Genomic DNA, 21,127 nt, shown 5'->3' with positions numbered 1-21,127 from the left:
TACTTTATGTTCAGTAGACTACTGTCTTGTATGTATATCCATGGTGGAAAAGAGATATTTTCTCTTTATTTTAATGAAGCTGTTGAAGTGCTATCTGAACATTCATGTCTTTAATTTCAGAGTTAATATACAGGTCCCATTGGGTATTTAAATTAGGGTATCTCTAAATCAACTACCTTATTCATTTTAAAAATCATTCCACTAGGTTATTAATATATGCATCTCACTTGAATAAAAATGTTTGACCCTTGCATAGAAGGATGTGTTTTCCCTGATTTCATTTTTCTCACTCTACTTAATGTAGCAAAAATGTGTATTTTCTTATAAAATTTTTGTTTTGGGTTTTGAATGAGAGCTATTGATAATCTGAGGTGCTATAGGAAACACTGGTGGCATCCTGTTTAAGAGCTATGGCTCTTAACCAAAAAGGTCAGCAATTCGAATCCACCAGACACTCCTTGGAAACCCTATGGGGCAGCTCTACTTTGTCCTATAGGGTTGCTGTGAGTTGGAACCAACTCAACAACAATGGTTTTATAGCAATAATAATCTACCATGTCCCTATTTTCAAGTATTTTTCCCCAATATTTTATATTTATATTTGAGTTCCTTTTTGGCTTTGGAAAATAGGTTAGATGATAGTTAGAGAGAGAATAGATGATTAGATAGATAGATGGACAGACAGACACAGAGACAGACAGATAGATGATAGATAATAGATGATGGATAGATAGATAGATGATAGATAGATGATTGATAGACCGACCGACCGACCGACAGACAGACAGATAGATAGATGATAGGCAGATATATAGATTCAAATTGCCCTGGTGGCACAGTGATTAAGAGCTACGGTGAATCCACAAGTCACTCCTTGGAAATCCTATAAGGCAGATCTACTATGTCCTATAGGGTTGCCATGAGTCATAATCAACTAGATGGCAAAGGATTTGGGTTCTTTTTTGGCTTTGGAAAATAGATTAGATAGATAGCTAGAAGATAGATTGGGAGATGGACAGATACATTGGCAGATAGATTTGAACTAATGATTTCAGTAAATCTCAAAATCTGAAGTCAAGGATAGCAGCTATTTTTATTTTATTCCTTGAGCACTAAAAAGATCACAAACTGAGTGATCACGAGTGTTTATTTATGAAGAATGTGTTCCACTACTTTCATTTCTTCAATTCTCAGTTTTGCTCTACATTCAGTCAGAAAGAGAACAGAGTCAGTCCAACAATTTTCGCTAACATCATGTGGCTAGATGGCAAATCTACATGCTGGTTTCTTTAAGAATCTGCAACATAGATGCTATTTTTGCTCTTCGAAATTCCTGAAGGAGTACAATTTCATGTAGTTAAAAAATCTATCATGGGAGGCGGGGCCAAGATGGCTGACTAGGTAGAAGCTACCTTGGATCCTTCTTGTAAAAAAGACTCGGAAAAACAAGTGTATCAATCATATACATGACAATCTACTAACCCTGACCAACAAACACAAATCTAAAGAGTTGACGTGACTGACAGAGACTCAGCCAGCACAAGCAGGCTCCACACTGATGAGCTAAGGAGAGAAGGAGCAACCACGGGAAATCAGTGACTGTTTTCGGAGCCTGGAGTCAGTGTCCCAGCCAGAAAACCTTGGCCCTGGGCTTTGGACTGGGGGCAGGGGAGCGGAGCACGGTATCCTGAGACAGCAGAAACATGGGACGCAGCCCTAGCCCCAAGAAGTGACCTCAGGGGAAGCCCAACCAGTGCAGGCAGGCAGCGCAGCCATGCGGCTGACAGGAGGAGAAGTCACCGGGAGGCAGAGACTGGTTTTGGAACCTGGAGTGTGGCGTCCCAGCTGGGGAACCTTTGCGCTGGTCTTTGGAATGGGAGCAGAGGAACTGACCACGGCTTCTGATACAGCACAAGCACAGGATGCGGGCCTGACCCTCGGGGGCAATCTCGACCCAGCCAGTGCACACAGTCGACATGCCCCTCGGGAATCTCAGATAAAACAGTCATCACCAAGCAAGATAAGTAACTTTGTCTATATTCCTGGGTGCTACTCTTTCCTATCTATCTGATCCCTCCCCTCCCCTTCCCAGGCAGCTTCATTAACATTGGAATTTCATGGGCCAGAGAGTGACGTGCTCTGCGGTTTTTTTTGCTTTGTTTTGTTTTTTTGTTTTTGTCTTTTCCTAACCCATTCTCCTCGCCTGAGAGAAGCAGCTACAAAAAAACCCAGGGACCAAAAATCCTTCCCTGACTTCCCAAAATCGGACCAAAAATAGAGAACCAGCTCCAGCCAAGCATTTGAGATCCACAGTCTTGGGCTTTCATCCCTACAGGGAACAAAGTGGCTATTATAAAGCAAAGGCAATTCTGATAGTGATCTGACTGTAAATGTTTTAGCAGATTACTGGTAAGACAGTCTGATATCTCTACTTACTAAACAGAGCACTCACTGATCTACAAGGGGGAACTGAGGGCTGAAGCTCCACGCAAACCACCTAGCCTCCTGCCATAAGGGTCTGAGGATAATGACACCTAGCAATCTGTAGAGGTACATGCATTTGGTGCCTAAGGTACAGCTGTGGAACCCACCCACCAAGTGCTTTAGGAATAGAGACACACCTACTTCACTGGCACTTGGGGGAAGCCTGTCGGTATCCTGCCCTCCGGAGTATGACCCCCTGCTGCTACTAGAATCTGGTGTACACAACTATCACCACTACTTCTGTAAGTTAATAGGTGACAGTCTACCCCACACACTTGGTGACACAAAATCAGATTCTACTCAAGAAGAGTGAATGGACTCTTAGGCTTATATAAATGGTAACAGCCCAAACCACCCGGTAATAGGACATAAGTGATTCAAAGGCTACAACAATCAAGACAGCACGATCTAGTAGCCCATCTACATATATTGAAAGAAAACAAAACAAGATAAGACTCAGTGAGCAAATATAAAATAAATCATTACAATGTCTTATAGATGCCTCGGAGACAGTAGTCGATATCAAACCACATAAAGAAGCAGATCATGATTGCTTCTACAGCTCCCCAAATTAAAGAATCAAAATCTTTCCCAAATGAAGATATAATCCTGGAATTGCCAGATGCAGAATATAAAAAACTAATATAGAGAATGCTTCAAGACATCAGGGATGACCTCATAAATGAAATAAGGCAATCTACACAAAAGGCCAAGGAACACACTGATAAAGCAGTTGAAGAAATCAAAAAGATTATTCAAGAACGTAGTGGAAAAATTAATAAGCTGCAAGAATCCATAGAGAGACAGCATTCAGAAACGCAAAAGATTAACAGTAAAATTACAGAATTAGACAACTCAATAGGAAGTGAGGAGCAGAATCGAGCAATCGGAATGCAGAGTGGGGGAGTTGGTGGATAAGGCAATTGACACCAATATAGTTCAAGAAAAATCTGAACAAAAAAATTAAAAAAAGGGAAAAAACCCTAAGAATCATGTGGGACTCTATTAGGAAGAATAACTTGGGTGTGATTGGAGTTCCAGAACAGGGAGGAATAACAGAAAATACAGAGAGAATAGTTGAATACCTGTTGGCAGAAAACTTCCCTGACATCATGAAAGATATCATGATGACATCATGAAAGGATATCTATCCAAGATGCTCATCGAACCCCATAGAAGACTGATCCAAAAAGAAAATCACCAAGACATATTACCATCATCCTTGCCAAAACCAAAGATAAAGAGAAAATTTTAAAATCAGCCAGGGATAAAAGAAAGGTCTCCTACAAAGGAGAATCAATAAAAATAAGTTCAGACTATTCAGCAGAAACCATGCAGTCAAGAAGGCAATGGGATGACATATATAGAGCACTGAAGGAGAAAAATGCCAGCCAAGGATCCAGCAAATCTCTCTCTCAAATATGAAGGTGAAATTAAAACATTTACAGAGAAACACAAGCTTAGAAAATTTGCAAAAACCAAACCAAAGCTACAAGAAATACTAAACGAAATTGTTTGGTCAGAAAATCAATAATGTCAGATACCAGCACAACACAAGGTCACAGAACAGAACATCCTGATATCAACTCAAATAGAGAAATCACAAAAACAAATTAAGATTAATTTTAAAAAGAAAAAAGTGCTCAAAACGGAGAATCATTGAAGTCATTATGTAAAATGTCACAATACTCAAAAAGAAGGACTAAATACAGGAGGCATAGAGCTGACATGTAGAGAGGGAAACAAGGCGAGATAGGAGAATACAAGTTAGGTTTTTACTTAGAAAAATAGAGGTAAATATTAAGGTAACCACAAAGAGGTCTAACAATTCCATAACTCAAAATAAAAACCAGGAAAAACAAAATGACTCAGCAAACATAAATTCGACTACTATGAAAATGAGGAACACACAATTTACAAAGAAAAACGTCTCAGAACAAAAAAGTAAGTGGAAAAATGAAATTGTCAACACACACAAAAAGGCATCAAAATGACAGCACTAAACACGTACTTATCTATAATTACGCTGAATGTAAATGGACTAAATGCACCAATAAAGAGACAGAGAGTTTCAGACTGGATAAAGGAACAAGATCCGTCTATATGCTGCCTACAAGAGACACAACTTAGACTTAGAGAAACAAACAAACTAAACTCAAAGGATGGAAAAAATATATATCAGGAAAACAATAAGCAAAAAAGAGCAGGAGTAGCAATATTAATTTCTGACAAAATAGACTTTAAATAATATTAATTTCTGACAAAATAGACTTGACCAGGAAGATATAACCATATTAAATATTTATGCACCCAAAGACAGGGCTGCAAAATACATAAAACAAACTTTAACAGAACTGAAAAGTGAGATAGACACCTCCACAATTATAGTAGGAGACTTCAACACACCACTCAATAGAGACACGGAACACCTAATTGCTACAATCAACCAACTTTACCGCATAGACTTATGCAGAACACTCCACCCAACAGCTGCTAAGTATACTTTCTTTCTAGTGCCCATGGAACATTCTCTAGAATAGATCACATATTAGGTCATAAAACAAACCTTTGCAGAATCCAAAACATCGAAAGGTTACAAAGCACCTTCTCAGACCACAAGGCCATAAAGGTGGAAATCAATAACAGAAAAATAAGGGGAAAGAAATGAAATACTTGGAAACTGAACAATACCCTGCTCAAAAACCACTGGGTTATAGAAGACATTCAGGAGGGAATAAAGAAATTCATAGAAAGCAACGAGAATGAAAACACTTCCTATCAAAACCTATGGGACACAGCAAAAGCAGTGCTCAGAGGGCAATTTATATCGATAAATGCACACACACATAAAGAAGAAAGAGCCAAAATCCGAGAACTGTCCCTACAACTTGAACAAATAGAAAGCGCACAACACAAGCATCCATCAGGCACCAGAAGAAAACAGATAATAAAAATTAGAGCTGAACTAAATGAATTAGAGAACAGAAAAACAATTGAAAGAATTAACAAAGCCAAAAGCTGGTTCTTTGAAAAAATTAACAAAATTGATAAACCATTGGCCAGACTGACCAAAGAAATACAGGAAAGGAAACAAATAACCTGAATAAGAAAGGAGAAGGGCCACATCACAACAGACCTAACTGAAATTAAAAGAATCATATCAGATTATTATGAAAAATTGTACTCTAACAAATTTGCAAACCTAGAAGAAATGGATGAATTCCTAGAAAAACATTACCTACCTAAACTAACACAATCAGAAGTAGAACAACTAAATAGACCCATAACGAAAAAAGAGATTGAAACGGGAATCAAAAAACTCCCAACAAAAAAAAGCCCTTGCCCGGACGGCTTCACTGCAGAGTTCTACCAAACTTTCAGAAAAGAGTTAACACCCCTACTACTAAAGGTATTTCAAAGCACACAAAATATTGGAATACTACTTAACTCATTCTATGAAGCCACCATATCCCTGATACCAAAACCAAGTAAAGACATCACAAAAAAAGAAAATTACAGACCTATATCCCTGATGAACATAGATGCAAAAATCCTCAACAAAATTCTAGCCAATAGAGTTCAACAACATATCAAAAAAAAAAAAAATACACCACGACCAAGTGGGATTTACACCAGGTATGCAAGGCTGGTTTAATATTAGAAAAACCATTAATGTAATCCACCATATAAATAAAACAAAAGACAAAAACCACATGATCTTATCAATTGATGCAGAAAAGGCTTTTGACAAAGTCCAACACCCATTCATGATAAAAACTCTCAGCAAAATAGGAATTGAAGGAAAATTCCTCAACATAATAAAGGGCATCTATACAAACCCAACAGCCAACATCATTCTAAATGGAGAGAGTCTGAAGGCATTTCCCTTGAGAACGGGAACCAGACAAGGATGCCCTTTATCACCGCTCTTATTCAACATTGTGCTGGAGGTTCTAGCCAGAGCAATTAGGCTAGACAAAGAAATAAAGGGCATCTGGATTGGCAAGGAAGAAGTAAAATTATCTCTATTTGTAGATGACATGATCTTCTACACAGAAAACCCTAAGGAATCCTCCAGAAAACTACTGAAACTAATAGAAGAGTTCAGCAGAGTATCGGGATACAAGATAAACATACAAATATCAGTTGGATTTCTCTACACCAACAAAAAGTACATCAAAGAGGAAATCACCAAATCAATGCCATTTACAGTAGCACCCAAGAAGATAAAATACTTAGGAATAAATCTTTTCAAAGATGTAAAAGACCTATACAAAGAAAACTACAAGGTACTACTGCAAGAAACTAAAAGGGACCTACATAAGTGGAAAAAATACCTTGCTCAGGGATAGGAAGACTTAACATAGTAAAAATGTCTATTCTACCAAAAGCCATCTATACATACAATGCACTTCCGATCCAAATTCCAATGACATTTTTTAATGTGATGGAGAAACAAATCATCAACTTCATATGGAAGGGAAAGAAGCCCCAGATAAATAAAGCATTACTGAAAAAGAAGAAGAAAGTGGGAGGCCTCAGTCTACCTGATTTTAGAACATATTATACAGCCACAATAATCAAAACAGCCTGGTACTGGTAAAACAACAGGCACATAGACCAACGGAACAAAATTGAGAACCCAGATATAAATCCATCCACATACGAGCAGCTGATATTTGACAAAGACCCAGTGTCAGTTAATTGGGGAAAAGATAATCTTTTTAACAAATGGTGCTGGCATAACTGGATATCCATTTGCAAAAAAATGAAACAGGACCCATACCTCACACCATGCACGAAAACTAACTCCAAATGGATCAAAGAACTAAACATGAATTCTAAAACGATAAAGATCATGGAACAAAAAATAGGGACAACGTTAGGAGCCCTGATACAAGGCATAAACAGAATACAAAACATTACCAAAAATGACGAAGAGAAACCAGATAACTGGGAGCTCCTAAAAATCAAACACCTATGCTCATCTAAAGACTTCACCAAAAGAGGAAAAACACCACCTACAGATTGGGAAAAAATTTTCAGCTATGACTTCTCCGACCAGCGCCTGATCTCTAAAATCTATATGATTCTGTTAAAGCTCAACCACAAAAAGACAAATAACCCAATCAAAAAGTGGGCAAAGGATATGAACACGCACTTCACTAAAGAAAATATTCAGGCAGCTAAGAGATACATGAGAAAATGCTCTCGATCATTAGCCATTAGAGAAGTGCAAATTCAAACTACGATGAGATTCCATCTCACTCCAACAAGTCTGGCATTAATCCAAAAAACACAAAATAATAAATGTTGGAGAGGCTGCGGAGAAACTGGAACTCTTATACACTGCTGGTGGGAATGTAAAATGGTACAACCACTTTGGAAATCTATCTGGCATTTTCTTAAAAAATTAGAAATAGAACTACCATACAACCCAGAAATCCCACTCCTCGGAATATACCCTAGAGAAATAAGAGCCTTTACGTGAACAGATATATGCACACCCATGTTTATTGCAGCACTGTTTACGATAGCAAAACCTGGAAACAACCAAGGTGTCCGTCAATAGATGAATGGTTAAATAAATTATGGTATATTCACACAATAGAATGCTATGCATTGATAAAGAACGGCGACGAATCTGTGAAACATTTCATAACATGGAGGAACCTGGAAGGCATTACGCTGAGTGAACTTAGATGCAAAAGGACAAATATTGTATAAGACCGCTATTATAATATCTTGAGAAATAGTATAAACTGAGAAGAACACATACTTTTGTGGTTACGAGAGGGGGGAGGGAGGGGGTGGGAGATGGTTATTTACTGATTACCTAGTAGATAAGAACTACTTTAGGTGAAGGGAAGGACAACACTCAATACAGGGAAGTTCATCTCAACTGGACTGGACCAAAACCAAAGAAGTTTCTGGGATAAGCTGAATGCTTTGAAGGTCAGCAGAGAAAGGGCGGGGATTTGGGGACTATGGCTTAAAGGGACTTCTAAATCAATTGGCAAAATAAATTCTATTATGAAAACATTCTGCATCCCACTTTGAAGTGTGGCGTCTGGGGTCTTAAAAGCTAACAAGTGGCCATCTAAGATGCATCAGTTGGTCTCAACCCACCTGGATCAAAGGAGAATGAAGAACACCAAGGTCACACGATAACTATGAGCCCAAGAGACAGAAAGGGCCACATGAACTACAGACTTACATCATCCTGATACCAGAAGAACTAGATGGTGCCTGGCCACAACCGATGACTGCCCTGACAGGGAGCACAACAGACAACCCCTGAGGGAGCAGGAGATCAGTGGGATGCAGACCCCAAATTCTCATAAAAAGACCAGACTTAATGGTCTGACTGAGAATAGAAGAATCCCGGCGGTCATGGTCCCCAAACCTTCTCTTGGCCCATGGCAGGAATCATTCCCGAAGACAACTCATCAGACATGGAAGGGATTGGACAATGGGTTGGACAGAGATGCTGATGAAGAGTGAGCTACTTGTATCAGGTGGACACTTGAGACTGTGTTGGCATCCCCTGTCTGGAGGGGAGATGGGAAGGTAGAGAGGGTTAGAAACTGGCAAAACGGTCACGAAAGGAGAGACTGGCAGGAGGGAGCGGGCTGGCTCATTGGGGGAGAGTAAATGGGAGTATGTAGTAAGGTGTATATAAGCTTATATGTGAGAGACTGACTTGATTTTTAAACTTTCACTTAAAGCACAATAAAAATTATTTTAAAAAAATCTATCACGCTACAGTTTATATGTATCCCTGTATATTCAGACAGCTTTGAGTACTGCATCTACATATAGAAAATATGTGACGCCTGAGATGTCAATGGTAATTACCATTGTATTTGTAGAGTTGTCTAATTTTATTATCTAGACATTTATTCCAAATTACAAGTGATTTGCCATATGCAGGGAGTGTTGATACTCTTTTTCCCATAAGGGCATATGGTATAAACAAAAGTCAAACAATAAATGATGAATATTATTGCTTTTGTAATATTAGAAAACATTCAGTTATTTGAATAAGAACTTTAATTCCAGTGTTTTTCTTGAGAAGGCTTTAAATCAGAGGGGCAATTGGGAAAGTATACCCATCTGTTAATATTTCCCAATTTCACACACTCTACAAAAATCACAGGACCAGGATACTATCGATAACTCAATTAGAATATGCTTTCTAATTGCCAGATAGAATTTTTCCCTACTTTTTTCCCTTAATTACTTAAACTTAAATGAAAATATGTTTTTCTAAGAGAAGAATATTTTAGGAACGCTCTCAGATTAAAGGAACCCACTTTTCATAACAAAGAATGACTATGTTTGCAATTGTGCACAAAATTGCACACTTGCTACAGTTTTATCAGGTTGTTCATAAGAGACTCAAAGGAGTTAATTAAAATAAAAGGAAGGAAGGAAAAGTAATCTCTTATGGAGGCTGGTGTTGAGGATCTACCAATTCCATATAATAATAATAAGCTAAAAATTGTAAATTGTTTTGAATACAAATCTGAGGGGACATTATTCCAACAGATAACTAGAAATGATTTAAACACTATATGACACGTCAACAAGATTCTGATTCTTCACTACCCTCAATCTTTATGAGTAATTCTTCTGATCAGAGGTTTTATCTCAAACAGGAAACATTTTCTGGACTCCATTATGCAATATATTAAAATTCGGTTAGCTAGATTGTTGCCCAACCACGTACTTGAGAACAAATATTTGTGTTGTTAGTTACCATCAGTTGGTTGTGACTCAGCGACATCACGTACAACAGAAAGAAACACAGCCTGTCTTTCCCCATTCACAAAATCACCGCTATGTTTGAGCCCATTTTTGCAGCTGCTGTGTCAATCCATCTAGTTGAGAATCTTCTTTTTCTCTGACCCTCTACTTTTCCAAGCATGATGTCCTTCTCAAGGTACTGGCCCCACCTGATAACATGTCCAAAGCACGTGAGATAATGTGTCACCATGCTTGCTTCTAAGGGGCATTCTGGCTGAACTTCTTCCAAGAAGGATTTGTTCATTCTTCTGTCAGTCCGTGGTATTCTTTGCCAACACCATAATTCAAAGTCATCAGTTCTTCTTTGATCTTCCTTATTCATCGTCCTTCTTTCGCCTGCATATGAGGCGAGCTAAAATACTATGGCTTGGGTCAGACACATCTTGGTCTTTAAAGTAACATCTTTGCTTTTGAACACTTTAAAGAGGTCTTTTGCAGCAGTTTTCCTAGTACAATGCATCCTTTGATTTCTTGACTGCTGTTTCTGTGGGCATTGATTGTGAATCCAAGTAAAATGAAATCCTTGACAACTTCAATCTTTTCTCCATTTATCATGATACTGCTAATTGGTCCAGTTGTGAAGAGTTTTGGATTTGGGTTTTTTTGTTGTTGTTTTTTATTTTGAGGTGTAATCCATACTGAAGGCTCTAGTCTTCGATATTCATCAGTAAGTGCTTGAAGTCCTCTTGGCTTTCAGCAAGCAAGGTCACGTCCTCTGCATATCACAGGTTGTTAATGATTCTTCCTCCAATCCAGATGTCACATTCTTCTTAATGTACTCCATCTTCTTGGATTATTTGCTCAGCATACAGATTCAATGAATATGGCGAAAGGATATGACCCTGATATACACCTTTTCTGATTTTAAACCTTGCTGAACCCCCTTGTTCTGTCTGAACAACTGCCTCTTGGTCCACGTACAGTTTCCTTATAAGCACAATTCAGTGTTCTGGAATTCCCGTTCTTTGTAGTGTTATCCAAATTTGTTATGATCTACACAGCAACGATAACCCTTGTTTTATGTCCTCTTCTTAGTCCAGTTTGAATTTCTGGCAGTTCCCATAATGTACTGTCGCCACTGCTTTTGAATGATCTTCAGCAAAATTTTACTTGTGTGTGATATTAATGATATTGTTTGAAAATTTCCACTTTCTGTGGGATCACCGTTCGTTGGAATGGGCACTTTTGTCTGGCCAGGTAGCTGTCTTCCAAATTTCTTGGCATAGACAGGTGAACACCTCTAGTACTGCATCCATTTGTTGAAACAACTCAATTGGTAGCTCTTAATTCCTAGACCCTTTTTTTCTTAATGCCTTCAGTGCAGCTTGGACTTCTTCCTTCACTACCATTGGTTCTTGGCTATATCCTGTCTCCTAAAATGGTTGATCATTGACCAATTCTTTTTGGTACAGTGGCTCTGTGTATTCCTTCCATCTTCTTTTGATGCTTCCTCCATTGTTCAGTATTTTCCCAGCGGAATCCTTCAATATTGCAACTCAAGGCTTGAATTTATTCTGCAGTTCTTTCAGCTTGAGAAATGCTGAGTGTGTTCTTTCCATTTGGTTTCTAATACCATGTCTTTGTACATTTCCCTATAATACTTTACTATGTCTTCTCAATTTTTTTTTTCTCAAGCCACCCTTTGAAATCTTCTGTTCAACTATTTTACTTCGTCATTCCTTCCATTCGCTTTAGCTACTCAAAATTCAAGAGCAAGTTTCAGAGTCTCTTCTGACATCCATTTTGGTCTTTCCTTTTTAATGACCTTTTGCATTCTTCGTGTCTGATGTCCTTAATGTCATTCCACAACTTGTCTGGTCTTCAGTCATTAGTGTTCAGTGCATCAAATCTATTCTTGGAATGGTGTCTAAATTCAGGTGGGATACTCAAGGTGGTATTTTGCTCTTGTGGATTTGATCTAATTTTCTTCAGCTTCAACGTGAACTTACATATGAGCAGTTGATGATCTGTTCTGAAGTCGGCCCCTTGCCTTGTTCTGACTGATGATATTGAGCTTTTCCATTGCCTCTTTCTACAGATGGAGTCAATTTGATTCCTGTGCAATCTGTCTGGTGAGATCCATGTGTATCGTTGCAATTTATGTTATTGAAAAAAAGATAATTGCTGTGAAGAAGTTGTTGGTCTTGCAAAACTCTATCACAGGATCTCTGGTGTCATTTCTATCACCAAAGCCACATATTCCAACTATTGATCAATCCTTCTTCTTTGTTTCCAACTTTCGCATTTCAATCACCAGTAATTACCAGTATGTTTGATCAATTTTAGATTTGGAAATCCGTAAAAATCTTCAATTTCCTCATCTTTGGCCTTAGTGGTTGATTCTTAAATTCGAATAATTGTCGTATTAGCTGGTCTTCCTTGTAGGCACGTCGATATTTTTCTATTACTGACAGCATTGTACTTCAGGATAGATCTTGAAATGTTCTTTTTGACAATGAATGTGATGCTGTTCCTCTTCAATTTGTCTTTCTTGGCATAGTAGACCATACGATTGCCTTAACCCAAACGGCAACTACTAGTCCTTTTCAGCTATCTAATGCCTAGGATATTGATCTTTATACGTTTCATACAATTTTTGTTGACTTTCAATTTCCCTAGATTCATACTTCATAAATTCCATGCTGATTATTAGTGGATGCTTGCAGCTGGTTCTTCTAATTCTGAGTCATGCCATACCAGCAAATGAAGGTCCTAAAAGCTTGACTCCATCTACATCATTAAGGTCGAGTGTACCTTGAGGAGGCAGCTTTTCCCCAGTCATACTCTGAGTGCCTTCCAACCTGAGGGGCTTCCAACCTTCCAGCATTATATTAGACAATGTTCAGCTGCTATTCATAAGTTTTTCACTGTCTAATTTTTTATTTCACAAGTAGTTATTTAGGATGACACAAGCCTAGTAGAAGGAGAAGCCTAGTGGTATGATTATCAATATGATAGCAATTTTTACAACTTACCAAAACAGCTTTTCTCTTGATAAATTACGAGCATTTTGTGAGCAAAGAGAACATTTTGCTCAGAATTGCCTGCCAAATGGCTTGATGTAGATCACTCAGTCAGTAAAATGTTTGTTAAATGAATCAACAAATAGATGGAAGAATTTTGAACTGAGATGACACTGTCTCTGTGAATTTCAATGACTCTGCGTACCTGAATCTAAAAGTTCCACCCAACCTCCTTTGCCAACAGAAGCATCCCTCTTCCTCTACCTCATGAGATTGGTCATGCATTGTTTAGAACTCACTGATTACCTCACCTGAAGTAGTTGCCTTTAAAATTCTTCTTATGAGTGTATTTACCACTCCTAGACTGTCTTTTAGTGTATAACATGTATCAGGTCTGCCATTATCCATGGGATGAAAAATTCTTACTTAGAAGGAGAGCATAGGTATTAAAAGTTTTACAATATTTTGCTCATTAATTTGATCATAAATATGAAAAATTATTTTGAAATGGATTCTCATAACAAAAGTCAGGGAAGGAAACACATGATTTTACACTGAGCTCATTGTATTAAAATGAGTGCATTTATCAGAAACCCTGGATTCACTAGGCCACCTTAAGTAGGTAGGAAGGATTCTAGTGGATTTATCAGGTGGTTAATAATCTGATGACTCAAGGGTAACCTACAACAAAAGAAGTAAAATGTCATAAACACCTCAATATACAGATTAAATTGATGAGATATATTTGTTAGAATGCATTCATCACGTTCAAGCTATTCATTAACCTCAAAATTATGTTCCCAACCAGGTGGCTATTATAATGCAAAGGCAAATCTGTTAGAGGTCTGACTGTAATTGTTTCAGCTGTGTGATGGAGAGGCAGGTTTTGGAGGTCTGATACTGCTCTACTTATTAAACAGAGCCTTCACCTACCCACAGTACAGACCGGAGGGCTGAGGCTTAATCCATGCCACCTAGCACCACGCGAAAGCGATCTGAGGATAATGGTGCCTACCAGTCTTTACGGATATAAGCATTGGGTGCCTAAGGCACAGCTGCAGAGTCCACCCAACAGAGCACTGTAGAGAACAGAGACGCTACATCCTCACTGACAGTTGGGGGAAAGCTGTCAGCACCCTACTCTCCTCAGGGTGCGACCCCCTGCCGCTACCAGAAACCAGTGTATACAACCATCACCACTACTCCTCTAAGATAGTAGGTGAGAGCTTAAACCACACAGTAGGTGGCTGACTGTCAGGACACCTGAGCTGATTCTATTAAAGAATAATGAATGGACTCATAGGCTTATTTACCTGGTAACAGTTCTAACCATCTGGTAACAGGACATTAGTGCTTGAAGGGCTCCAATGACCAAGTTAGCATACTCTAGTAGCCTATCTGAGTATATCGAAACAAAGCAAAACAAAAAGGACACTGTCAGCAAACATAAAATAAATTATTAGAACAACTTATAGATGGCTCAGAGACAGCAGTCAATATCAAATCACATAAAGAAGCAGACCATGATTGCTTCTACAAACTCCCAAAATAGAGAATCAAGGTCTCTCCCAGAGGAAGATGTATCCTGGAATTGGCAGATGTAGAATACAGAGGATTAGCATACCGAACACTTCAAGACTTCAGGGACAACATCAGGAATGAAATCAGGCAATGTACAAAAAAAGCCAAGGAACACACAGATAAAGCAGTTGAAGATATTAAAAAGATTATTCAAGAACATAATGAAAAATTTAATAGGCTGCAAGAATCCATAGAGAGACAGCATTCAGAAACCCAAAAGATTAACAATAAAATTACAGAATTAGACAAATCAATAGGAAGTCAGAGAAGCAGAATTGAGGAATTGAAATGCAGAATTGTGGAGATGGCGGATAAGGCACTTGGCACCAATGTACTTAAAGAAAAATCAGATAAAAGAATTTAGAAAAATGAAGAAACACTAAGAATCAAGTAGGACTCTATCAAGAACAACTTGTGTGTGATTAGAATTCCAGAAGAGGAAGGGAGAACAGAAAATACAGAGAGAATTATTGAAGATTTGTTGGCAGAAAACTTCCCTGACATGGCGGAAAATGAAAGGTTATCTATCCAAGATGCTCATTGAACCACGTAAAAGGCAGATCCCAAAAGAAAATCACCAAAACATGTTATCATCAAAATTGCAAAACCAAAGATAAGAGAAAATTTTAAGAGCAGCCAGGGATAAATGAAAAGTTACCTACGAAGTAGAATGAATACGAATAAGTTCCAACTACTCGGCAGAAAACATGCAGGCAAGAAGGCAATGGGATGACATACACACAGCACTGAAGGAGAAAAATTGCTAGCCAAGAATCATATATCCAACAAACCTCTCTCTCAAATATGAAGGGGAAATTAAGTTATTTAGAAATAAACACAAGCTTAGAGAATTTGCAAAAAACAAACCAAAACTACAAGAAGTACTTAAGGGAATTCTCTGGATAGGAAGCCAATAATATCAGATATCAACACAACACAAGGACACAGAACAGAGCATCCTGATATCAACTAAGATAGGGAAATCACAAAAATGAAATAAGATTTTTAAAAATGCTCAAAACGTGGAATCACTGACATCATTATGTAAAAGATGACAATAATCAATAAAGAGGGATGAAATGCAGCAGGCATAAACCTTCCATATGGAGAGGAAATCAAAGCAATGTAGGGAGATACAAAGTAGGTTCATACTTAGAAAAACAGGGGTAGATATTAAGGTAACCACAAATAAGACTAACAATCCCAAACTTCAAAATAAAAACCAAGGTAAACATAAAGACTCAGCAAAAAGAAATTCATCTACAACGAAAAAGACGAACACACAATTTACAACGAAAAAGTTCTCAGCACAAAAAAGTAAGTGGAAAATGAAACTGTCAACAATACAGAAAAATGCATCAAAATGACAGCACTAAATTCATACCTCTCTATAATTACCCTGAAGGTAAATGGACTAAATGCACCAATAAAGAGACAGAGAGTCATAGATTGGATAAAAAAACATAATTCAGCTATATGCTGTCTACAAGAGACACACCGTAGACTTAGAGACACAAACTAAAACACAAAGGATGGAAAAAATACATCAAGCAAACAACAATCAAAAACAAGCAGGAGTGGCAATATTAATTTCTGACTAAATAGACTTTAAAGTTAAATCCACCACAAAGGATAAGGAAAGACACTATCTAATGATTAAAGGGACAATTTACTAGGCAGATATAACCATATTAAATACATATGCACGCAATGACAGGGCTGCAAGATACATAAAACAAACTCTAACAGCATTGAAAAGTGAGATAGACAGCTCTGGAATTATAGTAGGAGACTTCAACACACCACATTTGGTGAAGGATAGGACATCCAGTAAGAAGCTCAGTAAAGACACAGAAGATCTAAATGCCACAATCAACGAACTTGACCTCATAGACATACAGAAAACTCCACCCAACAGCTGCAAAGTATACTTTCTTTTCTAGTGCACATGAAATATTGTCTAGAATAGACCACATACGAGGTCATAAAGCAAGCCTTAGCAGAATCCAAAACATCAAAATATTACAAAGCATCTTTTCAGACCATAAGGCCATAAAAGTAGAAGACAAAAACAGAAAAAGCAGGGAAAAGAAATCAAATACTTGGAAATGGAACAATACCCTGCTCCAAAAAGACTGGATTATAGAAGACATTAAGGAGGGAATAAACAAACTCATAGAATCCAATGAGAATGAAAACACTTCCTATCAGAACCTTTGGGATACAGCAAAAGCAGTGCTCAGAGGTCAATTGATGTCAATAAATGAACACATACAAAAAGAAGAAAGGGCCAAAATCAAAGAACTGTCCCTACAACTTGGACACAAATAAAGAGAGTAAAAAAAGAAACCCTCAGGAACCAGAAGAAAACAAATAATAAAAATTAGAGCAGCATTAAATGAATTAGAGAACAGAAAACAATTGAAAGAGTTAACAAACAAAAAGCTGATTATTTGAAAAAATTAACAAAGTTGGTAAACCATTGGCTAGGCTGACAAAAGAAAAACAGGAAACAAATAACCCAAATGAGAAATGAGATGGGTGATATTACAACAGACCCAGATGAAATTAAAAGAATCATATCAGATTACTATGAAAAACTGTACTCTAACAAATTGGAAAACCTGGAAGAAATGGGTGAACTCCTAGAAACACACTATCTACCTAAACTAACACAAACACAGGTAGAACAGCTAAGTTGACAGATAACAAAAGAAGAGATTGAAAAGATAATGAAAAAACTCCCAACAAAAAATGTCCTGGCTCTGACAGCTTCACTGCACACTTCTACCAGACTTTCAGAGAAGAGGTTACTCCACTACTACTAAAGGTATTTCAGACCATAGAAGAGGACGGAATACTCCCAAACTCATTCTATGAAGCCAGCATATCCCTGATACCAAAATGAGCTGAAGACACCACAAAAAAGAAAATTACAGACCTATGTCCCTCATGAACTGATACTCAACAATCCTCAACAAAATTCTAGCCAAGAGAATTCAACAACATGTCAAAAAAATAATTCACCATGACCAAGTGGGATTCATACCAGGTATGCAGGGATGGTTCAACATCAGAAAAACAATTAATGTAATCCACCACATAAATAAAAAAAAAGACAAGAATCACATGATTTTATCAATTGATGCAGAAAAGGCATTTGACAAAGTTCAATACCCACTCAGGATAAAAACTCTCAGCAAAATAGGAATAGAAGGAAAATTCCTCAACGTAATAAAGGGCATTTATACAAAGCCAACAGCCACCATCATCCTAAATGGAGTGAGCCTGAGAGTAATCCCCTAGAGAACAGAAACCAGACAAGGATGAGACTTACCACCAGTCTTATTCAACATTGGGCTGGAAGTCCTAGCCAGAGCAATTAGGCTACAAAAAGAAAATAAAGGGCATCCAGATTGGAAAGGAAGAAGTAAAAGTAACTCTATTTGCAGATGACATGATCTTATACACAGAAAAACCTAAAAAATCCTCAAGAAAAATACTGAAACTGATAGAAGGGTTCAGCAGAGTATTGGGATACAAGATAAACATACAAAAATCAATTGAATTCCGTCACACACACCACACACCAACAAAAAGAACATCAGAGAAGAAATCACTAAATCAAAACCATTTACAGTAGCCCCCGACAAGATAAAATACTTAGGAATAAATCCAACCAGAGACGTAAAAGACCTACACAAAGAAAACTACAAGACACTACTGCAAGAAACCCAAAAAGACTTTCATAAGTGGAAAAACATACCTTGCTCATGGATAGGAAGACTTAACATTGTAAAAATGTCTGTTCTCCCAAAAGCTATCTATAGATACAATGCAATTCTGACCCAAATTCCAACAACATTTTTTAATAAGATGGAGAAAGAAATCACAAACTTCATATGGAAGAGAAGAAGGCCCTGGATAAGTAAAGCATTGCTGAAAAAGAAGAACAAAGTGGGAGGCCTCACTCTACCTAATGACAGTCAAAACAGCCTGGTACTTGTACAAAAACAGATACATAGACCAATGGAACAGAATGGAGAATCCCAACATAAATACATCCACATGTGAGCAGCTGATATTTAACAAAGACCCAAACTCAGTTAAATGGAGAAAAGACACTCCGTTTAGCCAATGGTGCTGGCATAACTGGATATCCATCTGCAAAAAAAAAAAAAAAAGAAAGAAAGAAAGAAGACCCGTATCTCACACCATCCACAGAGAGAAAAAATTAACTCAAAATGCCTCAAAGTCCTAAATATCAAGTCAAAAATGATAAAGATCATGGGAGAAAAAATAGGGACAATGCTACGAGCCCTAATGCATGGTATAAACTGTAAACCAAACATTACTAACAATGTAGAAGAGAAACTAGATAACTGCGAGCTCCCCAAAATCAAACACCTATGCTCATCCAAAGACTTCACCAAAAGAGTAAAAAGATTACCTACAGACTGGGAAAAAGTTTTTAGCTATGATGTATTTATCTGATCAGCATCTGATCTCTAAAATCTACGTGGTACTGCAAAACTCGACTACAAAAAGCCAAATAACCCGATTAAAATGGACAAAAGATATCAGCAGGTACTTCACTAAAGAAGACATTCAGATAGCTAACAGACACATGAGGAAATGCTCGTAATCATTAGCCATTAGAGAAATGCAAATCCAAACTACATTGGGATTCCATTTCACTCCAACAAGGTTGGTATTAATCCAAAAAACACAAAACAATAAATGTTGGAGAGGTTGTGCAGAGACTGGAACACTTCTACACTGCTGGTGAGAATGTAAAACGGTACAACCACTTTGGAAGTCGATTTGGCACTTATTTAAAAAACTAGAATTAGAAATACCATACCATCCAGCAATCCCACTCCTTGGACTATATCCTACAGAAATAGCAAAAAGATGGAAGCGACCAAGGTGTCCATCAACAGATGGGGGATCATGACCACTGGGGTCCTTCCAGTCTCAGTCAGACCATTAAGTCTGGTCTTATGAGAATTTGGGGTTTGCATCCCACTGATCTCCTGCTCCCTAAGGGGTTCTCTGTTGTGTTCCCTGTCAGGGCAGTCATTGGTTGTAGCCGGGCACCATCTAGTTCTTCTGGTCTCAGGCTGATGTAGTCTCTGGTTCATGTGGCCCTTTCTGTCTCTTGGGCTCATAATCACCTTGTGTCCTTGGTGTTCTTCATTCTCCTTTGATGAAGGTGGGCTGAGACCAATTGATGCATCTTAGATGGCTGCTTTCTAGCGTTTAAGACCCCAGACGTCACTCTTCAAAGTGGGATGCAGAATGTTTTCTTAATAGATTTTATTATGCCATTTGGCTTAGATGTCCCCTGAAACCATGGTCCCCAAACCACTGCCCCTGCTACGCTGAACTTCAAAACATTCAGTTTATTCAGGAAACTTCTTTGCTTTTGGTTTAGTCCAATTGTGCTGACCTCCCCTCTATTCTGTGCTGTCTTTCCCTTCACCTAAAGTAGTTCTTATATACTATCTAATTAGTGAATGCCCCTCTCTCCCCCTCCCCCTCCCCCCTCTCATAACCACAAAAGAGTGTTTTCTTCTCAGTTTAAACTATTTCTCAAGTTCTTATAATAGTGGTCTTATACAATATTTGTCCTTTTGCAACTTGCTATTTTCACTCGGCATGATGCCTTCCAGTTTCTTCCATGTTATGAAATGTTTCACAGATTCCTCACTGTTCTTTATCGATGCGTACTGTTCCATTGTGTGACTATACCATAATTTATTTATCCATTCATCTGTTGATAGGCACCTTGGTTGCTTCCATCTTTTCGCTATTGTAAACAGTGCTGCAATAAACATGGGAGTGCATATATCTGTTCATGTAAAGGCTCTTATTTCTCTAGGCTTTTTAAGGAAGCGCCAAATGGATTTCCAAAGTGGTTGTACCATTTTACGTTCCCACCTGCAGCGTATAAGGGTTCCAATCTCTCCACAGCCTCTCCAACATTTATTGTTTTGTGTTTTTTGGATTGATGCCAGCCTTGCTGGAGTGAGATGGAATCTCGTTGTAGTTTTGGTTTGCATTTCTCTAATGGCTAATGATCATGAGAATTTCCTCATGTTGTTAGCTACCTGAATGTCTTCTTTAGTGAAGCGTCTTTTGCCCATTTTTTTAATTGGGTTGTTTGTGTTTTTCAGTTGAGTTTTTACACTGTCATGTAGATTTTAGAGAACAGGTGTTGATCAGAAATGTCATAGCTAAAAACGTTTTCTCAATCTGTAGGTAATCTTTTTACTTTTTTGAAGTCT

The sequence above is a fragment of the Loxodonta africana genome, unplaced genomic scaffold, assembly GCF_030014295.1.
Source record: "Loxodonta africana isolate mLoxAfr1 unplaced genomic scaffold, mLoxAfr1.hap2 scaffold_98, whole genome shotgun sequence".
NCBI classification, from domain to species: domain Eukaryota; kingdom Metazoa; phylum Chordata; class Mammalia; order Proboscidea; family Elephantidae; genus Loxodonta; species Loxodonta africana.
This window is presented reverse-complemented; position numbering follows the sequence as displayed.